Genomic DNA, 17171 nt, shown 5'->3' with positions numbered 1-17171 from the left:
CCCAGTACATCATATAGCACAATAAACGGCGCTACGAAAAACTACAACTCGTCCCGCAAAAATAAAGCCCTCATAGGACTATATCAACAGAAAAATGAAAAAGTTTAGGCTTTTGGAAGGTGGGGAGGAAAAAAAGAAAATTAAAATCTTAAAGTTGTTTATGACAGGAAGGGGTTAACATCACTGCCATTGCATAGATTTGACTTGTACGTTGAGTTTACATAAGTAGTCAGTCTCCATTCTCTACCACAGAAAATGGTATCCTCCCTACAGGTTCTCTATTAAATTATATATATATATATATATATATATATATATATATATATATACACACAGTTCAAACCGTATCTTAAACAAAGCAAATAGGTGATGTGAGCAGTCTAATACAGATACACTATACCCTTCCATTGACACCAGTATATTTCCTGTAATTCACAACATGAGTCAGCAACAACTGGCTTCTTCCTCACAACTACGCCACGCTCTGAGGAAGAAAATGCGCGCCAAAGTTCAGGTCACATGACTGTACCGCCTTCAGAACGTCTCTGTAGGCGGGAAAGAGAAGCCCCGCCCAGTATGGTTCTATCAGTCAAACCCATCAGCCGTAAACGCGCCCCCTTTCCAGCCGGCGCCTAGTGCTGTTCTCGTGCGCGTCACCATATCCTCCAGCACGCCTCCCGGGAGCGCGCACCGGCCATGCCGCGCAGTGTTAAAGCGAAGGAGGCGCTGAATGTGGTGAAGGGAGGGAGAGCAATTATTTAACTAATTCGTGCAAGAGGCAGCCGTCCTAAGGTAACCGCTGTTGGAAAAAAGAAAACGACAGTTCGCCGTGAGGAAAGAAGTGGATGTCGCCGACCTGAGCTAGAGACAGGTAACATCTACACCCCCATACTGCTGGCTCCCCACATGACGTTGACACGAGTGTCCATAAGTGGGAGGGGCAGCTGATGCCCTGTATGCTTGTTGAGCGAGGTTGCGATGATAATTACGCTGTGGTTCTCGGATCCGGATTGTTCGATTTATAATTAGCCAGATGTAGAGTTTAATGGGGTGAAGTGGGGGAGGGGGGTGCGATATGAAACGACCGGTCTCACTCTTTCTGTCTGGTGATGGAGACACGAGCTAGCCAATCAGTGAGCGCTGACAGCTGAGTGACAGCTTTGCTACCCTATCCGCGGAGTAGGCTGACCAATGGTTCTTTTACCAGGTCCCTTTAAAGCTATATAGTCCATGCTGCTTAGACACGTTTTTCAGTGTCATGGTGTCTTAACAGGTTAATGAAAACCTCAAAGGATTTCTATTACAATCGCGACTATCAACTGATCTAGGCAGCGTTTATTTATACGTTTGTTGTCGCCTCGTACAGGATGTAATAGGTTGACTAAAGTTGTGACGCAGCCCGATTGTCGCATCTTGTGCCGCCGGTGATCTGAGTTCTCTGCTCCCTAGTTTGTAGGCAGAGAGGTGTCATTGTTGGGAAAGCTATGGCTGCGCTGCAGGAGTGTGCTGATCTCCTTTACCATACGCTCTTATGGATGCGAGGCCCAAACCAGTCTTATTAACCTCCTTGATGCCAGGGATAAGCTGCAAAGAAAGATTCTGGAATTCCATAGACATTCCTTGGAAGACTCCTAATACCCTCCTATGTGTGATAATAAGGGTATTGTGTAGCTGTCATAGTATGATAGTCATGTGTGTGTATAAACTTCCCACCCTTCATTTCCCCTATTCTATCTTATTAAATGTATTGATGCCAGAAAATCTTAATGTTATTTTACAGTTTTCTTAGGACCTGGTTATGAGGTCAATTGGTTGTATAACTAAACTTTTACAATGTGACTATTTGTGTCTTTTATCCCCCTCCACAGCCTTTGTTCGGTCCATGAATACGCCATTAGATAACTATTTATTTTCTAGAATTCAATGAAATTTTGCCTGACCGTTGCAAATATCAATTGAGTTCAAGTATTGTGACGGTTGTGAGCAATTTCACGATTGCACAATAGTTGCTGTCAATAAATTGTAGTGACAGATGCCATGTGAATATGTTACAGCATTTGTTTATCTATAGCCTTAAAGGGGCTGTCCACCCCACTGATGGTCTGCAGGGTCCAGTGATCTGCTGCTGTATTAGATATGTTGAATTGCAGTGTTGAAATGCCTTAATCAATGAACATGCTCTTGGTTTGGCTTTGTACACTATATGGGAAAAAGTATTGGGACACCAATACATTACACCTACAGGAGTTCTTGTGACATGCGATTCTAAATCCATAGGCATTAATATGCAGTTGGTCCCTTTGCAGCTAAAACACCTTCCACTCGTCTGGTTAGACTTTCTACAAGATTTTGGAGTGTCTGAGGGATTTTTTGACCTTTCATCCAGAAGAGCATTTGTGAGGTCAGACGCTGATGTTGGAGATGAGGTCCTGGCTCGCAATCTCTATTCTAGTTTATACTAAAGGTGTTCGATGTGGTTGGGGTCAGGGCTCTGTGCGGACCAGTCAAGTTCTTCCACACCAAACTCCCCCAACCATGGCTTTATGGACCTTGCTTTGTGTACTGGGGAACAGTCATGCTGGAAAAGAAAAGGGCCGAATCCCAAACTGTTTCCGTAAATGTCTTGGTATTCTGAAGCATTAAGATTCTTCACTGGAACGAAGGCTGAGTTCACACAGTTTTTTGTTGCGGCAACAGTGCCGCAAAACGCGCCGAAAATGCATCCCATTGATTTCAATGGGAGGCGGAGGCGGCTTTCTCCCGCGCGTGGTAAAACCAGCTCGCGGGAGAAATAGGGACATGCCCTATATTTGCGCGACTATGCCTCTGACCTCCCATTGACATCAATGGGAGGCAGGGAAAGCGTATTTCGCAGCATTTTATGCCCGCGACGCTCAATCGCCGCAGGCAAGAAACGCTGCAAGAATCAGCCTTCAGGCAGAAGAAAATCTGCCTCAAACTTCCAAACGGAATTTTGAAGCAGATTTTCCACCTGCAAAAAACTCTGTGAACCCAGCCTAAGGCTATGTTCACACGGAGTATTTTGGGGGAGGAATATCTGCCTCAAAATTCCGTTTGGAACTTTGAGGCAGATATTCCTCTCCCTGCACGCCGATTTTCGCGGCAATTATCGCGCCGTTTTTCACCCGCGGCCATTGAGCGCCGCGGGCATAAAACAGCGAGAAATACGCTTTCTCCTGCCTCCCATTGAAGTCAATGGGAGGTCGGAGGCGGAAGCGCCCGAAGATAGGGCATGTCGCTGCTTTTTCCCGCGAGGCAGTTTTACTGCTCGCGGGAAAAAGACGCCGACGCCTCCCATTGAAATCAATGGGAGGCGTTCTCGGGCCGTTTCTGCCGAGTTTTGCGACGTGGTTTCCGCGTCAAAAAACTCGGCAAAATACCCCGTGTGAACATATCCTAAGGGGCCTAGGCCGACCCTGAAAAACCACCCCATAGCATTAACCCTCATCCACCAAAAACTTTACAGTTGGCACAATGCAGTCAGGCAGGTAATGTTCGCCTGGCATTTGCCAAACCCAGACTCCTCCATCAGACTGGCAGATAGAGAAGCGTGATTCATCGCTCCAGTGGTGGCGTGCTTTACATCACTCCATCCGACGCTTGCCATTGTGCTTAGTGATGAAAGACTTGCATGTAGCTGCTTGGCCAGGGAAACCCATGCCATGAAGCTCCCGCTGCACAGTTTTTGACAGGAGGTTTGGAGCTCTACAGTTACTGAGTCAGCAGAGGGTTGGCGACTTTTAGGCACTATGCGCCTCAGCACTCGGTGACCCTGCTCTGTTACTTTTACGTTGTCTGACACTTCATGGCTGTGGTTCCTAAACGCTCCCACCTTACGATCATACCACTCACAGTTGCACGTGGAATATCTAAGGCCCCATGCACACGAACGTGCTTTTGCGGCTGCAATTCCCCCGAAAATCCACGGGAGAATTGCGGCCCCATTAATTTCTATGGGGCCATGCAAACGACCGTAGTTTTTACGGTCTGTGCATGGCCCGGGAGCCAGCACCGCAGAAAGAACGGACATGTCTTATTACGGCCGTCCTCTGCGGTCCGGGCTCATTGAAAATAATGGCCGCGGCCATGTGCATTGCCCGCGATTTGCGGGCGGCTTGCGGCTGACAGTCCGCTGCCTGCCGACCCGAAAATCACGGCCGTGCACATGCCTACGGTCGTGTGCATGAGGCCTAAGAGGGGAGAAATTTCAGTGAGCTCTTTAGAATGACCCATTCTTTTTCTCAAACGTTTGTAAAGGTGACTGCGTGGCTAGTTGCTTGATGTTGTATACCTGTGGCAATGGGAGTGAATGGAAAACCTGAATTCAAAGATTACAAGGTGTCCTAATACTTTTGTCCATATAGTATACTTACTGCCAAAACTGGGATCACATCATTCTTGACTTTACCACAACAGAATCTGTTTAATTGCTATACATCCATTTCTGTAACTTCCATAGACTTCAATATAGAGAGCCACATATGTGCGACCATCTCTTTATTTAGGCCTCATGCACACGACCGTAGCCATGTGCACGGCTGTGATTTTCGGGTCGACTGTCAGCTGCGGCCTTTATTTTCATTAAAGGGAATGTGTTGCCAGAAAAACATGTTGTTTTTTTTTAAATTAAACATTTAGTGTGTGGGTGATTAAACATTGTTCAAATTTTTTTTATTTTTTTCACGAGTCAGGAGATATTATAAATTAATTCTAATTTATAATATTTCCCATTGCTGGTCACTAGATGGAGCTATTCCCAAAATTGCAGCATTGCAAAATTGGGTAAAAAGCCCTCGCTCTAGTGAGCTCTCAGCATCCCCCCCCTCCTTTATCCTGGCTAGTGCCGGGATAAACGAGGGGTTTGAACGGTCTAACCTCCTACACTGTGTGTCGCCATTTTTTGAGCTAACACACAGTGTAGTAGGTTTACATACAGTAGTAAACGTACACAAACACGAACATACATAGAAATCTCTTACCTGCTCCTGCCGCCGCGGCTCCCTCCGGCCCGTCCGCTCCGTCTGCTGCCGCTGGTCCAAGTGCACAAGTCCGGAAGCCGCGACCGGAAGTAGTAATCTTACTGTCCGGCCGCGACTTCCGGTGCACAGGAAAATGGCGCCGGACGGCGCGCATTTCAAATTGGACTGTGTGGGAGCGGCGCATGCGCAGTTCCCACACAGACGGCGTACATGTTAGTGGATGGAACGGGCCCCGTTCGCAGTCCCTATGGGACTGTGGCTGCCGTATTCCATGTCTGTATGTGTCGTTAATCGACACATACAGAAATGAAAAAAAATGGCAGCCCCCATAGGGAAGAAAAAGTGTAAAAATAAGAAAAAGTAAAACACAAACACACAAATAAATATAAACGTTTTTAATAAAGCACTAACATCTTTAACATATTAAAAAAAAAATTGTGATGACACTGTTCCTTTAAACCATGAAAACCATGGTCGTGTGCATGGCCCCATAGGAATGAATGGGGCTGCAATCCTACCGTGGATTTTCGGGGGAATTGCGGCCGCAAAAGCACGTTCGTGTGCATGGGGCCTTAGTCTCCACTTATGATACAGAACTGGGGTCATGGAACCTCAGTTCTCCCGATAGAAGTGCATAATGGGATAATCTCCTGAGATAGGATTTTCTGGGTAGTGTTACTTTTAATAAAACTCCATTGTGCCATGTCTGAATGATTTTTGGTGCAGTACGTCCTCATGTGTCTGAGTTGGCCGCGTAAGCCGAGCCTGTTATTTGGTAATGGAGTGTGGCCGTTTTAAAACGTAAAACCACGGTGTAACTTAGTTTTTACATTGACTCCAGGGAAAAGCTATTTCATGGTCACTGGCCGCATGGTAAACTGCCGTTTAACCGCACAGCCATTAACATTGAGTGCTTTTACACGTATATTGGTGCTGTTTTACTGCGTCCGTAACGTGAGAAATCCGCCATAGTGTTATACCGTCTGGTTATGACATCACTTCATGGTCAATCGGGGTCCCACCTCCGGATCACCCGCCAATCCTGAGAATGAAGGGGCAAAAGCCCCTTGGCAGAGCCTCTGCACGGTATGGGTCCTGTTCATTCGCTGTGTAGGAAACTGCAAAACCTTTTTATACAAATGAATGGGACTGTATTGCGTTTACCTGCGCAGCGTGTGGACGGGAGCAGAACTGTGTTAAGGATCCACAGAAGATCATTGGATTTCCCTGCTGAATGCTAGAATTCTTCTAGTGGGGAAAACCTCTTTAAAACAAGTTTCAGCCACAATGGAATGAGATTTAAAATAGAAAAAAATTAAGTTTACCGCAATCTAGCAGCACCGTCTACTTTAAAAAAAAACGCCTGCAATATAGGCCAAAGATTACAGAATACTAAGGCTGGCTTCCCATGTTTATGCTGGGGGTTCTGTGCGGAGATGCTGCGTATTTGGCCCATGACCACAATGGGGAGCGCAAATTCTGCAGATGAGTTTTGTTGCGGCTTGTACAGTGTTTACGCACATATACTTTGCTATAATCAATGCATGGAACTAAATCCACAGGTAAACCGCTACAGAAAAAGGTAGCGTTTCCGCAGAAAAATGCACAGCAAAAATGCACTATTGTCTGCGGATTACTGTGACTGAATTGCCTGCATTTTTTTGTTGATTCCGTTGCAGAAAATCTGCAGCGAATTGTGCCTGTGGGAAAGTACCCAAAGATATCACTAAATGTCAGCAATACTGCCTGGTTGTATAACACAAATTGCTTTGTTAGGACTCATGCACACATCAGTTACTTACTTCAGTGTGCTATCCGTTGGGGCCATGCACAAATCCGTGTATGTTTTGTTTGTTTTTTTCCGTTTTTTTTCATCCGTGTGCCTAATTGCAAACCACAAAGCAGGTCCTATTTCCTGTCCGCTTTTGCAGATCTGTCTTGCTCATTCTAGTCAATGGCCAAAAAACAACAAACAGACTGCACACTGAAGCCGTCTATGTTTAGCAGATCAGCTTTTTGCAGCTGTATTAAAGGACAAGAATGCATTCATGAGGCCTAACTCTAGACTTAAAAGCTAGACACTTATTTTTTTTTGTATTTTGCATAAAATAACTTTTGTAATATGCTTTGATTAAAAATGTTGTACTATTTCACTTCTGCAGCGTCTATGTATCACTCTACCTAGAGGCTGTAGAACATTGTTGTCAGCCGAATCAGTCAGTGAGCTGGTCTGATGACTCGGTCTGCAGCTGCTTTTGAGGGTTCTTTGAAGCATAATACTGATCAAATCAAAGTTGTACCCTTGTATAAGGACCCTTAGGGTAGGTTCACCCGGCTTCTTTTCAAACGTTTTTCAGACCGTAAACGCCCTGAAAAAAAGGAAGCTGAATGCTTCCAAACATCTGTCCATTGAGTTCAATGGAAAAAAAAACAGTGTTTCGCTCCGACGGGGTGGTTTTTTATGCGGCCATTTGAAAAAACGGTGCATAAAAAGAAGTTAATGTCACTTCTTGAGCTGTTTCTGGAGCCGTTTTTCAATGGGTCAATAGAAAAAACGCTCCAAAAATGGCTCAAACGTTTGATACTTTAAAAACGGCTGAAAATTCCCTTGAAAACCGCTCCGTATTTTACAGCCGTTTTGCGTGTGAACATACTCTTAGGCTGGGTTCACACGAGCACATTAACGTCCGTAATGGATGGACGTATTTCGGCCGGAAGTCCCGGACCGAACTCAGTGCAGGGAGCCGGGCTCCTAGCATCATAGTTATGTACGATGCTAGGAGTCCCTGCCTCTCTGCAGGACAACTGTCCCGTACTGTAATCATGTTTTCAGTACGGGACAGTTGTCCTGCAGAGAGGCAGGGACTCCTAGCATCGCACATAACTATGATGCTAGGAGCCCGGCTCCCTGGACTGAGTTCGGTCCGGGACTTCTGCACGAAATACGTCCGTCCATTATGGACGTTAATGTGCTCGTGTGAACCCAGCCTCAGGCTTCAGTCATAAAGGGGTATCGAAGCTCCGCACAGCAGCTGGGGATTTTGTGCCAAAACTGCATCGAAACCGACCCAGTAGAAGCAGTAAAGCCTTTCCAAAGTTATCTTGACAAAAGTTTTGCTGTTTCTTCCCAACAGGATTCCATCATATTTTGTTGCTAAATATACAGCTCACATACAGAGGAGAACCTGAGTAAACTTTTTTTTTTTTGTCAGTATAATTGTGGGGATTAGACAACCGGATCTCGCACAAATCAGCTGTTCCGGCTGCCTCCTGGCACTGGAAGCTATGGAGGGGTCGGTTCCGGAAGCAGAAGGCTCGGACTACTGTATAGCGGCCGTGCTGGGTTACTGCAGCTCTGCGCCTATTCACTTAACTAGCTATGCTGTCATTGGAGTTTTTTGTGGGTGCATAGGTAATCATTATAAATTATAGACCCCAACCTGGACAGCCCCTTTTAAGGCTGGATTCACAAACGGCTTTTTTGCAGCGTTTTTTTTTTCGAGTGGCCAGATGTTTAAAGTCTGTAGTAAAATATAAAAAGCACTACATACAACTGCATTTTGGTTTGTGGCGTTTTTGAGGAAATTTTGTGGTCAGTGGCTTCTTTTTTCCCAAACGCAGAATGCTCTGGGTGTGTGTTTTTGTTCCTTTGTTTTTTTTGTTTGTTTTTTTCAGGTGTTTTTCCCATAAGCTTCTTTATAGGGCCATTAAAAAAAAAGCATACACGATGACACTTAATTAAAAACGCCATAAAAAATTGCATGCAACAACTTTTTTAGATTCAATTTTTGATGCAGTTTAAAAAATTGCCAGAAAAATTCTTGGTGTGAAGGAGGCCTAAAAAGCAGTTATCTACATCCATATACCAAGTGTGAAAATTAACTACCCCCTTAAGCCCTTTAGGACTGAGCCTATTTTGGCCTCGAGGACGAAGCCGATTTTTAAAAAATCTGACATGTTACCTTATGTAGTAATAACGTGGGCATTTTTAATGGACTGATTTCAGCAGTTAACCCCTTAGATGCAGCGGTCGCTTGCGATCGCCGCATTTAAGGAGTTCAGCGCAGATCGGCAGCTACCATATGAAATCACGGGGGCTGGCGATGGTACCCATGGCAACCAGACGCCAGACATTGGCCTCTGGACTGCCATGTACAGAAGGCCGGAGGCTGGTCCCCATAGGCTTTCTGTCATAGTGACTGTCGCGTCACAATGACAGAAGGAATATATTACACTATGTAGGTAGCGTAATGTATTCTAGCAGTGATCAGAGCTGCAAGTCTCGTAGTCCCCTAGTGGGACAAGTAAAAAAAAAAAAGTATAAATAAGTTAATAAAAATGTTTCATAAAAGTTGTTACATTAAAAACAATGCTTTTTTAAGTCTTTTATTATAGGGAAAAAATGAACACGTTAAAGTACACATATTTGGTATCGCCGCCTTTGTAACGACCGAAACTATAATGTTATTTTTCCCACACAGTGAACACCGCAAAACAAAGTAAAAAACAATGTCCGAATCACAGTTGCGGTGTAGTGCCGTGCGGCGGTTAACTGTCAAAGTACAGACGTAATTGCACAACAAGGTGTGCAAAAGTTACTGCTCACCTTGATGTGCAGTGACGTCAAGGTGCGGGAAGGGGTTAAACCAAGCACTTGTTGTGATTCTAGAGGTCACTTTTTGACATTGCTGGTAATTCTGTATATCAAAACTTATGAGAGTAAAGTAGTTACTAAGAAGTGTCTAAAAACACACTGCCACCATTAAAAGAAATTCCACAAGAGATTAGGAAAAGCTTGTTTTTTCAATACAGGTTAGAAAATTTGATTGGAGCAATTTGATTGGAGCAATTGGGGTGAGGGGGATCTGGAATATGATTGGTTGCTATGGGCAACTGCTCAAGTTTTTTTCTTTTTACTAATATTTAGGCATTTCCACAATTTTCTTCTGTGAACACTAGTGAATCTGCCCAGATGTGGCTGGCCTGCCGAAACTACTGCAAAACGTCTCAGAACATTCAAAGGATATACACATTACTAATCTGAATGCAGTTTTGTATACAAATTAAGATGTGGGTCTCCAAATTAATGTAATTGAAATGCAAATTTATTTATTTTTTCTCTCAAATCTTATAATGTGCATCTTCAAAATGGAATCGGAGCCCTAAAAATTAGCACCTCAAAAGGAATTTGTCATAACAGACTCCAAAATGTGGCTTGTAAAAGACTGCGTGTCCTATGTAAATGACAGTGCCTCAAGACCTAGATGGCTGCACTCAATGGATGCTACTGTGTTTTGCATGCAACATCTTACAGTTGCTTTACATTACTGGGGTCTGTTATCATGACCGATTCTCCTCTATGGTGACTGATTGATTTATTTATGGCCTATCCCAAAGACAGGCCATTTTATTTTTTAAAGGTAGGGGTTCAACTCCTAGAAACCCTGCTGATCAGCAGAATAATCCAAATGTTTTGAATGCTATGTCCTCTTAATTGTTTACACAGCATGGTACATACAGTGGTAATGGCTGTGCCTGTTACTGCAGCATTAAAGTGAATGGAACTGAGCAGTGGTACCAGGCACAGCCTTCATCCTTTCTACCTGACTTGTCTTCTTCAGTGCTGACTGCCCAAGAAGAGATGGTTATATGCAGGCAGATGCACTGGATTCCCATGTGCAGTAGGGGGCCGTGAAGATGTGTATTGTAGGGGCACTAGGGCTGGAACATTTGTTTGTCACTGTTGTAGAAGTAACTACTCCGTGCGCTTATTACTGTGATGGTGCTGCTATTTGGCCTATACTAAATGAGTCTGGAATAGCTACAAGGTGGCAGCGCTTTATTAGTACTATATGGCCCTAGAGTGGGCACAATTATTTGACAGAATTCAGAGGTGCCATTTCCATCACATCCTTCAGGCACTCTGGATGAGGTTATTGGGTTAGTTTGGGAGGTGTGACCAGGTTGGTAGGGTGAATATTGCTGTGGCACCTGCTTCCATGAATGGGGCTCTTGAACAGCAGCTTGCCATCATTGTAACATCCAAAAGGTTGGTAGCTGGCCACCCCTTTTCTACAATGAAATACCAGCAGTCTGCACTTATTGTATACACACTGTTTCCCCTAATGTGCATTGGTAAAGTGACTACAAATAAATAAAATAAATCCTGTATAATAATTATAGGTTCTTCATACAATTCTGTTATGTATTAATTTGTAAATCCAGTTTGGTAGCGTGATTTCTGCCAACTCTATGCCAGAGCTCTACTGACGATGTTATGCTACACATGATAGACCCCTTAGGCCTAAGGCCACATTCACATGAGCGTGTCCGATTTGCGTGCGCAAAAAACAAACCGTTTTTCCTGCATTTCATGTCCATGTGGCATCAGTGTGTGTTCCGTGTGGCGTCAGTATGCTTGCGTGTGGCATCCGTATTTCACGTCTGTGGTTATGCTCGGCAAGTTAGTTGCTAAAGAAATGCAGACAGCGCACAGATGTCGTCCATGATGCGTGAAACATGGACACGGAACGTGCTAGTCTGAGCCCTAATGCACTCGACCGTTTTTTTGCGTACACGGACCCATTCATTTATATGGCCCCATGCACAAGACCATGAATCTGTGTGGAGGCCGCAAGTCCGTGCTGCAAAAACTCAGGACGTTTATAATTTACTGTCCGTGTTTGTGGATCATGTGACCTACTCAAGGGGTTGGTACAAACTGGTGACATCAATTGTAACGCACACATGGTCGTGTGCATTAGGCTTTATTTTTTCCTGTTCCAGTTGGTTGTGACTCACTTGGTTATTGTGCACAGACTACGGTTGTGGTGATACCATCTGGGGCAGCAAGCTGTATTTACAGGAGAGGAAATGGTAACTATGGAGTGAAACCCCATGCTGTCCGCAACAAGTAACCACCGCGTCCTGTCCACTGCTGCCCCTGTTGAGCACACCCTGCGTCTGTTTCCCCTAGCGTCATGGGCTCTTACCAGCAGGGGGCGGTGCTGGCAGAGCACGGGATGCGTCAGCTTCTTAACCTTTTGTGGTGCCCATCTTCTCAGCGGCTCCCGCTTACCCTGCAGCCCGACCTTCTAGCTTGTCCGGTGGAGGGTCTGTGCTACGGTGCCGTATTTACTATAGTGTCCCCGGGTAACACGCCCTGCTAGTAGCGCCAGCTCGCACACATCGGCTTCTCTCCACGTGGGTCGCAGTTCTGAGAATCAGAGGCTGCGCATCGCGACTGAGGAGGAAGAGGAAGGCAGCGCCGGCCCTGACGTGAGACTGTGTCTGGAGCGGGGAAGCGCCCTGGCTGCAGCTGTAATCTGCCCGGCTTTGTAGGGTCCGCGCTCGGGGCCCCTGTACCAGGTACAGTATGATCTCTTCCACCTGCTGGCAATTGTCTCTGCCGTGTGCGTGCTGATAGAAATGTGGCAGGTAATAAGATGGACTTTCTGCTTGAAGAAAGCCCGCACTGCATCCCTCTACTGCTATCGACTGTAATGGAAAGCTTCGACTCCCTCGTGGTGTTCGTTTTTACCACCTCTTGTGACCTATGAGCGGGTTCAGCGCTATAGTTGCGTTTTTTCACCTCATTGTAGAGAGCTGTGGTCGGGGCAGCCCTACTGTGTATTCAACGCATTGCACTGCTCTCTTGTTCATTGCAGTGTGAGGTTATGAATGGCGCTGCTTTGTGCCGAGCCCTCTAGAGGGCGCTGCTGGCTGCATGCGGACCACTGGCAGAACAAGTAGTGTCTGCTGTCAATAGAGCATTATGTGATAGATAGATATTTTTATTGGCACAGTTCCACCCTGCTTAGAGAATATTTATATTTTAATACAATTCACATCTCAAGAAAAAAAAAATGACCTTAAAGAGGCCCTGTCACCACATTATAAGTGCCCTATCTTCTACATAATGTGATCGGTGCTGTAATGTAGATTACTGCAGTGTTTTTTGTTTTTTTTAGAAAAACGATCAATTTTGATGAAGTTATGACCTATTTTAGATTTATGCTAATGACTTTCTTAATGCCCAACTGGGCATGGTTTTTACTTTTTGACCAAGTGGGCATTATACAGAGGAGTGTGACGCTGACCAATCGGCGTCATACACTTCTCTCCATTCATTTACTCAGCACATAGTGATTTTGCTAGATCATGATGTGCAGTCACATACACACACAATAACGTTACTGAAGTGTCTTGAGAGTGAATAGACATAGCTTCCAGCCAGGACGCGATGTCTATTCACAATCCCGACACTTCGGTAACGGTTGTGTGGGGCTTAATGACCGTAAGATCACGCTGTAAATGACAGCTTACAGCGTGATCTACGCTGTTTCCGTAACTCATCCATGTATTGCAGTGTATTGTACCAACAATCTAATGATTGCTGGTTCAAGTCCCCTAGGGGAACTAATAAAATGTGTAAATAATAAAAAAAAAGTTTAGATACATTTTCAGGAGTGTACATTTTTTAAAACGTTAAAATAAACCCTTTTCCCATTTTTTTTTTCCCCAGGCACAGTGTAAAAATAACAAAACAATTGGTATCGCTGCATCCGTAAAAGTCTAACTTACAATATAGCATTATTTGACTCGCACAGTGAAATTGCGTAAAAAAAAATTACTTTGAAACCCCAGAATCGTTGTCTTTTGCTCACCATAGCGCTACAAAGAATGAAATAAAGTGATAAAAAAAATCGTATGTACCAAAAAAATGGTGCTAATAAAAACTACAGCTCGTCCCACCCTCACACTAGGGATGTCACTATACCAGAATTTGGGCTTCGATACCGATACTTTGTTTAGTATTGCGATTTCAATACCAATTCGATACTTTGCCAACAGTGATAAAAAAAAAAAGTTCTTCCATTTTCTGATGAGACGCAATGAATTTTGAATGTGCCTCACATTCATAGTAATCCCATCATGTTTCTCTGTCATAATGGGTTAATGTGTAAGGTACATGATGGGGTTAACTACTATTAATGTGAGGAACATGGAGTTTAAATTCCTCACACCTTGTGCCTCACAATAAGTGAAAAGTTTTTATTTCATTTTTTTACAGCGCACACATCATAAATGATGCAAATAAAATAGTTGTGCAGGTTATTACGGCCGCGCCAATATTTTATGTATTGAGACTTATTTTAATGTTTATTGTAAAAAAGTGTATGTATTTTTTTTAAATTTAACATTACTTTGTTTTTACTTTATTTTTAAACTTTAATGTACTGACATATATCTATATGCCAGTACATTTGCCTGTGTACAGATAGTACACAGGCAGTTGTTAGGCCATACCTAAGTGTGCCCTAAGAGAAAATATGGTAGGACAGCCCTGGGGTCCTTCAATGGACCCTGGGCTGTCTGCCCATATATGGCATGTCCTCAATCGCGTCACAGGGATTCCTGTGATGCGATCCAATGGGGCATCCCCCCCATCTCACTTCCTCTTGAATGCCGCAGTCCGCTTTGATCGCAGCAGTCAGGAGAATAGCGGCGGAGCGGAGAGGTTTCTCTGATCTTCGCCGTTATAGAGCGGGGCTGCGGTTGTGGAATACAGTCATTGCCACGCTCCTGACATTAAGTGCGCGCACGGTCAGCCTGAGGTGATGCGGCCGGCGCTGCACTAATGAGCGACTGTTCAGGCACTGAGGGCAGAACGTGGGGGTGTTTGTAGCGCGCCCGCCATGTTCTGTCTTTAGTGAAGGCAATCATTAGCCAGCGCTGCAGGCCGCATCGCATCATCCTGACGGCGCGCGCTTGTCAGGAGCGGGGCAGTGCCGGTATTACACAGCCGCAGCCCCGCTCTCATACATTCATGTGTTACAATATGGAGTTGTGCGGCCGCACAGCTAAGTATCGAAATACATGATATAGCGGTATCGAACCGTTTGGGGACGCACAGTATAGAAACCGTATCGAAGTTTCGATGCATCGTGCATCCCTACCTCACATCTGAAACAATGAAAAAAATCTAAGTTGTGGCTCTCTGAATGTGGTGAAACATATACATATTTTATTATATATTCTATATTATTTTACTATATAATAATTTTTTTCCCCAATTTTCTGTTGTCTAAAACCTGGTTGCGTCTTATAGTCCGAAAATTACCGTAAATTTTTATTTCCCAGCCAAAAAGATGCCGTACCTAATACAGAAGTTCAAGAACTTGCTGTACATTACAAGACGTAATTAAATTGTATGGGAGAGTAACCGCTTCCATTCAAGCTGTATTATGGAGCCAATTCCACTTAAAAAGTATACATTAATGGTTCTCTTAAATTGGGATAAGAGTCAAGCATTATCAATCAGTAAAATAAAATTCCACTAAGAAAAAAAATTGTTAGATTTGGTGGACTCAACCCAAGCTCTAAAAAGGTATTGGTTGGCAGAAGGAAAGGACTATGGCCTCATGCACACGACCGTAGCCGTGTGCACGGCCGTGATTTTCGGGTCGGCCGGCTGCGGACTGTCAGCGGACTGTCAGCCGCAGGCCGCCCGCACATGCACATGGCCGCGGCCATTGTTTTCAATGAGCCCGGACCGCAGAACCGGGCCGTAATAAGACATTCCTGTTCTTTCTGCGGTCCGGGCTCCCGGGCCGTGCACGGACCGCAAAAACTACGGTCGTGTGCACGGCCCCATAGAAAAGAATGGGGCCGCAATTCTCCCATGGATTTTCGGGGGAATTGCGGCCGCAAAAACACGGTCGTGTGCATGAGGCCTATTTCTTTCACTACAGTTGCTAGTCAACTGGGTTGGGACGCTTTCCTGTTAGGCAAGATGCTACGAGGCCAACGGTCCAGAGATTTAGCTACAAGAAAGTGGTGTTGGAACTTTTTGCTTCTCTTCTGTTTATATTTTCTAGTATTGCCATTCAATGTCGGAGCAGAGTATGCTGGGCTTACCATAAGGAAATCTTTCTTAGGGGCCCACCTTTCATTATAGGAATAATGCAATACTACTCTTAATGTTTGACTAGACCAATATTACCAGCATATAGTGGTAGGTATAAGCACTACACAGGCGCTCTGCAGACCATATAAGTTAATACAGTAGAGTTACATCCAGTGACTTACAGGTGACGTCTTCTCAGATTAAGAGTTGTTCCCTTTTCTTCCTCATCCGGCCCAGAACATTATGACTACTTCTTCCATCTACAACTCGTCTCTGCAGAATTTACAACAAAATCTTTTGCTCCTTGCTCTTCTAGCATCCTACCCAACTATTACCCACCCTCTACAATTATTCACCATTTATAGTGCCCCAGACAGATATAATGCCGCCCACACTAATTGTCCTCCACTTAGTGCCTCAGTTAAAGTGCCCCCACAAATAATAGGGCCCTATTTGTGCTCCCCACACAGTAAGGATATGTTCACATGACCTATTTTCAGACGTTTTTCGGGCCCCAAAAAACGGCTGAAAATACGGGGGCTGAATGCCTCCAAACATCTGCCCATTGATTTCAATGGGAAAAATGGAGTTTCGTTTTTACGCGGCAGTTTTTAAAAGCGGCACGTAAAACAGTGCATGTCCACTTCTTGAGTCATTACGAACGCGGTGATACGAAATGTGTGCTTAATAAAAGACTAAGGCCTCATGCGCACGGCCGTGATTTTCAGGTCGGCCGGCAGCGGACTGTCAGCCGCGGGCCGCTCGCAAATCGTAGGACATGCATATGGCCACCGTCATTGTTTTCAATGAGCCCGGACCGCAGAAGACGGCCGTAATAGGACATGCCAGTTCTTTCTGCGGTGCGGGTTCCCGGGCCGTGCAAAGACCGCAAAAACTACGGTCGTGTTCATGGCCCCATAGAAATGAATGGGGCCGCAATTCTCCCGTGGATTTTCGAGGGAATTGCGAACGCAAAAACACGTTCGTGTGAATGTGGCCTTATAGGAAAAAAAAAGCAGTTTTTGTAACTTATGTTTACACTTTAATAGTTACATAGTACGGTTGAAAAAAGACACGTGTCCATCAAGTTCAACCAAGGGATGGGGAAAAAAAGGATATAAAACGTTCTTATTACTTTTTTTTTTTACTTGAAGACCTGCAGCACTGCTAGCTGCTATAATACGTTACACTACCTAGGTAGTGTAATGTATTATAAACGGTCAGTGCCATGACAACCGACGGCGGCACCTGAAATCGGTCCC

At 44.7% G+C, this 17171-nt stretch overlaps 1 protein-coding gene across 4 annotated transcripts in view; it reads left to right on the top strand.

Annotated features, from left to right (window-relative positions):
• Positions 1–598: 598 nt before the first annotated feature.
• The window catches only part of PHF20 (PHD finger protein 20), a 65576-nt gene continuing 49003 nt past the window's right edge, over positions 599–17171 (top strand). Inside the window, exon 1 of one of the 4 annotated variants that reach the window (XM_075845995.1) lies at positions 599–871. The gene's annotated coding sequence lies outside the window, so the exon portion shown is untranslated. Of the gene's footprint in view, positions 872–12047; positions 12369–17171 lie in introns of those variants that run through there. The other 3 variants (XM_075845997.1, XM_075845999.1, XM_075845996.1) reach the window with 3 other exon arrangements.

This window comes from Rhinoderma darwinii, chromosome 13 (assembly GCF_050947455.1).
Source record: "Rhinoderma darwinii isolate aRhiDar2 chromosome 13, aRhiDar2.hap1, whole genome shotgun sequence".
Taxonomy (NCBI): domain Eukaryota; kingdom Metazoa; phylum Chordata; class Amphibia; order Anura; family Rhinodermatidae; genus Rhinoderma; species Rhinoderma darwinii.
Note: the sequence above shows the minus strand (reverse complement) of the source record. Positions and strands in the feature narration are given on the sequence as shown.